Source organism: Acanthisitta chloris, unplaced genomic scaffold (assembly GCF_000695815.1).
Source record: "Acanthisitta chloris isolate BGI_N310 unplaced genomic scaffold, ASM69581v1 scaffold11282, whole genome shotgun sequence".
Taxonomy (NCBI): Eukaryota; Metazoa; Chordata; class Aves; order Passeriformes; family Acanthisittidae; genus Acanthisitta; species Acanthisitta chloris.
Window position 1 is genome coordinate 44,547 of NW_008662878.1, and position 7,466 is coordinate 52,012.

Here is a 7,466-nt window from a genome sequence, read left to right on the forward strand (position 1 = left end):
GCAAACCATCTGCTGGACTCAGGACTCATAACCATTTTCTGAGCTGCTTATATGATCATTGCTAACCCACCCATCAGCTATGCCACCTGTTTGGGCTGGAAGGTTGTCCTCGGTACACTGTGCCCTGGCATTGGCTGGTTGTTTTTTGCACTAAGGTGGTAACTTATCCCTGTTTCATTGCACAGGGTGATGAGTAGAGCATCCCACAGACCACCACTCTCCTGGAAAAGAGATTTCTGGCTTCTAGACTTTGATCCTCTCAGTGGCAGTGCTGCTGGTGGAAGGCATTGTTTGCTTTCAGGGCAAGCTCCAGTACTCAGGTATCACATGTGGCCACTGAGGAGTCTCAGAGACCAAGCCACAGCTGCCTCTGGGCTATGAGCACCTGGAATTGTTCCTAACCCTTCTCCCAGGGACCTTGCTAGTTGTATTCCAGTAGCAGCGTGGATTGCCAAGTGATCAGGGGTTGACAACTCAACTCTCACATCATTAGGTTCCTCCAAGAGGGTAAAGAGAGGAGGTAAAGAACTTTAATTTCATCATTAAACATCCTGAACAAAACAGTGGTGACTGAATTGGAAACTCTAAGATAGGATGAGGGATATTTTCCTTTCACAGTTTTGTAGTATGTTCAGGGGTTGGAATGGACCTTAGAGATAGTGCCAATCCCTGCTGTGAGAGCTGCTGCTTGCACAGACCTTTGTATTGCCCTGTGCAAGTAACTCGGGTTAGCTGTGCTGAGTGAGGTTGTGCCCTTGGAGGGAAGTTGGCAAATTACTGGTGGCCTGTTCCCCACACCTGGAAACAGGTGTCTCCACATGCTTTCCAGGTCCAGTGGCTTGGATGTGCACTGAGCTGTTAAAACTCTTTCTCAAACTGCTTTCATTGAAAGATAAATTCGCAGCAAAAGGAAATTTAGAATAAAAAGCGTCTGACGCTGCACAGGGAAAGTGCTGAGGCTTGTGGTGAAAACACAGTGCCTCCAGGATCAAAAATTCCTGGTTCCCTGCCAGATCACACAGCCATGGACTCCTGTGACAGGCACTCTGCTCAGTGAGTGGGAGAAAGCAGTGCACTGCTGGAGGAGTCCAACCAGAAAGTCCTCGTACAACCCCAGAACTACAGCCACAGCTGCTGTGACATGCTACGAGGCTGGGCGGAGTCACTTCTGTGTGCTCCAGGAGAGCTGGGGATTTGTGCAGGCAGCACACTGTGAGGCTGAGCAGGATAGTGGAAAAATTCAACACCTCTGTCAGTGCCATGGCCAGTGGGCTGAGTGCTCCCTCAGCAAATTCACTGCTGACACCAAGTGTGTGGTGCAGTCACAGCTGGAGGGAAGGGATGGACCATCCACAGGGACCTGGACAGGCTGGTGCCAACCTCATGGAGTTCAACAGAGCCAAGTGCAAGGTCCTCCCCTGGCTCAGGGCAATCCAGACACACCTCTGCACTGGGGGAGAAGTCACTGAGAGAGACCAGGACCTGGGGATGATGGTGACGACAAACTTCCCATGAGCTGAATGTGCACTCACAGCCCAGGAACCAACTGTGTCCTGGGCTGCATCCACAGGAGCGTGGCAGCAGGGGAGGGCGGCGCTGCGGACCTGCCCCTCTGCTCTGCTCTGCTGACACCCACCTGGAGTCCTGCACACAGCTAAAACCTTGAGCAACCTGCTCTGGTGGGAGGTGTCCCTGCCCAGGGCAGGAGTGAAGCGAGATGAGCTTTAAGGTCCTTCCAACCCAAACCATTCTGTGATTCTATGATTCTATGAATCAAGCTCCTTCAAAGAGTGTCACCTTTTCTCTTCTGGTGGAACTGAAACCCTGCAAGAACAGAGAAGGTAATTCATAGTAAAAAACAAGATTTTGACACTGTCATCCACAGATCTCTCTAGAGAATTGCTATTTTGAAAGCCACTGTGTAATGTGGCTTCAGTGAGACTTAAGCAGATACTTAAAGTTAACCATCTGCTTAATTGCTGTTAGGATTAGGGCTAGATTGCAATAGAGCTCTTGGTTCTTCCTTACCACCGTGCCTTTTGCCTTAAAGCTCTTCTGCCCATCGTTCATTTTAGGTGCTTGATTAGTGCTAGTGACTTCCTTATATGCTTAAAGATAAGAATATGATCAGTGGTAGATTGGAGCTGGAGCTTAATTGTCTCTGAAGGACTGGCCCAAAGCCATGTTTAGCAGTTGACAACAAACAAGCCTACATCTAGGAGGAAGGAAAAGCTGGGAACCAGCAAGGAGGTGGAATAGATTACAAACAATCACAATGTGTTGGTTCCTGGCCCCTCACACACACAGTCCTATGTCATGTAAAGAGACCAGGACACAGTTGGTTTCTGGGCTTTCTCATCTTCCTCTCTCCTAAGGCAGAACAGAGCCTGGGAAAGCCCTGCTGGGCTCTGCTCTGGGCAAGCTGGCAGCTCACCCTCCTCACTGTGGCTTCCTCCTGAATGACAGGACAAGCACCGATCCAGAGCCATTTTATTCCATGGGAATCCACATCAAATTGTCCTTTCTCCTGAGGATTATGCCTGGAGTGGGACAAGCAAGGCTTCTACCTTGCTGCTAAATCCTGTGTCTTTTCAGTGGAGAGTGAAATGGGACAGCCAGGCCTGGTGTTTCCTGAGGGGAAGCAGTGAACTGGGTCTTGGAATTCTGCTCTCCCAAGTGGATCTGCAGTCCAGCCCCACTGGACTCACTGGGGAGCCCTTCTTGCTGTGATTTCATCCTCAGTTTTGGGTTGTCTTTATACCTCATGAAAGAGAGAGAAACAGGGGGAGGACTTTGTGTTCCCTTCCATCTCCTTTGTGCCAACACCATGGGGTTAACAAGCACCATGTGTTACTTCCAAAGGTATTAGCACAATTCTCTCCTCACTGCAATGTGCCACATCTGGCTGTGTGCCACAAAAGGTTGCATTGAACTAATCCTTCTTCAGAAACCCAGACTATTTATACCTTCTCAAATCAACTTCATCTTCAGAAATGCCCTTTAAAGGACACACTTTGTTCTCTCCTGGCCATATGTTTTCACCAGGATCTGCTCATTGCCAGTGTGTTTCCCAAGGTTAGCACCCAGAACTGCTCCCCCAGATGCTGTTTGTGCCTTGCTGGCTACTGTTAGTCATGCAGCCTGCTCAGCTGTTTGATTCTGGAGACAGCCAGGCCATATTTATCCACTGACTTGGTGTTCACAAGTCAGCATGAAGTTCTCAGCAGGGAGGGGATCCCAGGCACTGCCTGGCAGCACCAGCTTGGCCCCTGGGTTTGCCACCAGCTGTGCAGAGCTTTCCCCTCCCACACAGTCCGTGTTCTTTCTCTTCTTGATTTCTTCTAGTGATTTTACCACTTGTTTAGTCCTGATTCATGCAGGAATGTGCCAGAAAATCACAGAATATTCAGAGTTGGAAGGGACCATGATGATCATTGAGTCTGATTCCTGCCCTGCACAGACACCCCAATGATCCACCCTGTGCCTGAGAGCATTGGCCAAACACTCCCTGAGCTCTGTCAGCCTTGGGGCTGTGCCCACTGCCCTGGGAGCTGTTCAGTGCCCAAACACCTCTGGGGGAAGAGCCTTGTCCTGGTATCCAACCTAACCCTCCCTGACACAACTTCAGGCCATTCCCTGGGTCCTGTGACTGTCCCTGAGAGCAGAGCTCAGAGCTGTCCCTGCACTGCCCTTTGGGAGGAAGTTGTATCCATCGAAGAGATCTCCCCTCAGGCTCCTCTCCTCCAGGCTGAACAGACCAAGTACCCTCAGCCACTCCTTGTGTGGCCCCTCAAGACCTTTTCTCACCTTTGCTGCCTCCTTTGGACACTGCAGTCAGGGCAGCAATAGGTAAATTAAAGCCAAAGGAAAGCAGAGCAAATAAAATCCAAAAAATGCTGTGGAGAACTTTGAAACTCTAAATGAGAAGTGAGTTCAAGCAGTCCCATTTGGGGTGCTGAGGGTTGCTGTGATTACAGCTCCCTAAAGCATTGCTGGGGGGAATTTCTGTGCAGGAGGTGTCTCCTTCCCTGGCTGAGCCAGTCAGGCCCTGGAACCAGTGGGAAAAACTTCTCTTTTGATAGACCTCATACTCTCTTGTTCACAAGGAGAGAAAAGCATTACTTCATCAAGCAAACAGACTTTCCAAAGATGCTTCAGGATGTATCAGTTTCCTTGGAGAGAGATATTTGGAGCTCTGTGTGACCTTTACCTTCACTGCAGTGTTGCTGCTTTTAAAAATCCCATTTTAGTCAAGACTGGGAGATATTCCTCTCATGGCTTTGTTTTTCTCTAGGTGCCCTTTTTAGCTGTAGTTGCTTGAAAACAGAAGTTGTATTTGTTTCATGCCAAGTTCTTATATCCAGTTTGCTTTGGCAGTTTGGCACTTGGAAAGAGTCAGTGAGCACTAGAGGAATGCTCTGTGCAGGAGACATATGCTGGTGAGTAGGGAGCTCGTGAGTGGGTTTGGTTTGCATGTTCCATCGTGGATATCAGGTGTGTGTGGGAGGAGGAGAATCCACTGTGAATGAGTGTGTGAGTTTGTGCAGCCTTGCAGCAGAGGAGACAGATTTCTGTGAGTGAACTTGTAGCCCTGTTGTACTAGAACATCCTCCTCACACCGCTCAGCCTTACTCAGATATTTTGAGGGGAAGATTTAGTTTCCACCCTATTCTTGGCATAGCTCAGTGAGCCATGAAGTGGTCAGAGATAACTCCAGAACTTCAGTGTCCATTGCAGCATTTTCCACCTGCAGCACTACATTAGGAAGCTGTGTCAGGGAGGGTTAGGTTGGATACCAGGACAAGGTTCTTCCCCCAGAGGTGTTTGGGCACTGAACAGCTCCCCAGGGCAGTGTCACAGCCCCAAGGTGACAGAGCTCAGGGAGTGTTTGGCCAATGCTCTGAGGTGCAGTGTTGGGGTGTCTGTGCAGGGCAGGGGTTGGACTGATGGTCCTTGTTGGTCCCTTCCAGTTCAGGAGATCCTGTGATTCTATGATTCACCTCCTTGATTTCTTAGAGTCATTTAAGCCTTCATCTCCTGGAGCCTTTAAATAGGGAATAAACACACAATGCAAACTGGGGATGGTGACTCCACCACTGCCCTGGACAGTTTGTTCCAAAACCTGACAGCCCTTTCTTTGTAGAAATACTCCACAATACCCACTCCAAATCTCCCCTGGCACAACTGGAGGCTGTTTCTCTTGTCCTGTCACTTGTTACCTGGGAGAAGAGACCAAGCCCCACCTGGCTACAACCTCCCGTCAGGTGGGTGTAGAGAGCAGCAAGATCTCTCCTAAGACTTCCTTTCTCTAGGCTGGACAACCCCAGTTCCCTCAGCTGTTCCTCATCACACTTGTGCTCCAGACCCTTCCCCGAGCACTGCTCTCAGTGCTGGGGCTGCTGGGGCTGCAACAAGCCTGGGGTTGGACTGGGCTGGGGGAGCCTTTCCAGTCCTCCTCATGTGGCCAGTGGGAAGTGATTCCATCTGCCTTCACTATTTTCCCCACATGTAAACCAGGAACAGTCACACCTGCCTTTCCTCCCCCTCAGAAGGACCATGATTAATTAGCAGCTGATTTATACTTGCAAAATCCTACTAAAAATCCCTTGTGGGATATGAAAACTGCCCTGAGCATTCCGTGCCTGTTCCTCAGAAGGAATTCAATCACACCTGTTCAGGTTAACCTGGGCTGCCAGCTCCCTCCCTACCTGTGGTGGGAGCCTGCAAGCTGTTTGTGAGGCTTGGAGGGAAACCTTCATGGAAAATAACAGATACATAAGCAGTGCAGGGTTGGGATAGCGTGGGATACTAAAGCACAGGACCATTCACTGCTTAATGAGGATTAAAATAACTCCTGAATAGCTGCCTTATTCCCTGAGCATCCTGTTCAATGAATGAGTCACAGGATTACGGCTGAAAAATAGGTTGGAATGATAGAAGAAACCCCTGACATAGTGAATAGAAATGAAGGGGTCGGGGACAGCCTTTAATCTGGCATTTCCCACCCCTTCAGTGACATTGCTGACTCTACTACTGTTAGCTCTTGGGGTTGTCCTGTTTGCTCCAGTCCGTTTTGAGGGCTCAGTGTGCTTGGGGATGGTCAGGCAGGTGCAGGAACACTCTGCAGGCAGGACAGAGCTATGAAGTCATTAGTTAGTGCACATGAGACAGCTGGGATTAACCATCTGTTGGGCTCAGTATTCCTTGCTCATCACCTCAGACTTGCCCCAAGAGGGACCAGGGGCTTCCTCTGCCCTTCCCTGGGCTGCAGTTTGTCACTCTGCCCAGACTCTGCTTTGCCTAGCTGAGGGTTGATTCCTGCTCCCCTTCCACTCTGCTCAGCTTTGTTTCACCAGCTGAAGGCCATTTGCTCCAGGGTTCCCCTCTGGACTATGAACCGTGAGCACAGAGGCAGGTGGATGATAAATGAGGAGCTTTGTGCTACTTACTTTGTGCTATTTACATTCTCATCAGCAGGTTTTGCTCTGCTGTCCTCCTCCCCTTCAGGGTCTTTCAGTTCCTAAAGCCTGAAGTGCTCTGGAGGATCAGCCCTTGGAAAGGGATTTTCTCTTCATTAGTGCAGGTGCCAAGGAGGTATCTTGTCATCAGAAACACAAACTGCTTGGTACAGCCTGCTCTGCAATTCTCAGCTTGAGGTAGGAAATGCTGAGGCTGTTGGAAAGACCAAAGGGGCAGAAGGCAAGGAATTGTCTTCCACGGAATTACTTAGGCTGGAAAGAGCCTCTCAGATCATCCAACAGCACTACAAGGCCACCACCAACCATGTCCCCAGGTGTCACGTCCACCCGTCCCTTACGCCCCTCCAGCTGGTGACTCCAGCCCGAGCAGCCTCAGGCTCAGTGCTCCTCCTCAGGCCATTCCTTTCAGCCTGGTGAACACATTTCAGAGCAGCTCCCAGTGCTTTAATAAATACTGTAAAACTAAGGCAAAATATTGCCTGACTGTCAGAGTGATCATAGATCTGTAATCCACTTGGCATATATTAAATATATCCTTGCTGTGCAGTTTTTATACGGAACTTTATTAGGAGAGACAGGCTGGAAAATACAGCATTTTCCTTCCATCTTCTGACACTTGCTATTTTTTCTCCATTATAGAACACAATAAATCTAGTTTTTATTACCAATATTCACATATCAAATCTCTGAGACTGGAAAAAATAGACTCTGGAGGAGACTAAAACCAAGCACCAAAGGAAAGGTTAAGTCTATGCACAAAGATTGTCTCTTAAGAGGATCTCCTGGATCACAGGTGCAATGGGAACCCTTTGGGGACTGTTTTACATTTCCCCAGGGTTTTGTGCCTCGAGGCACACACTTCAGGGGCTGAGTGTCCTGCTTTGACCCCAGCTCAGCCCCACACAGCACTCACCCACTGCTCAGATGGGGAGTGAGTCAGGAGGGTAAAGGTGAGGAAACTGGAGAGTTCAATACAGTTCAGTAGGG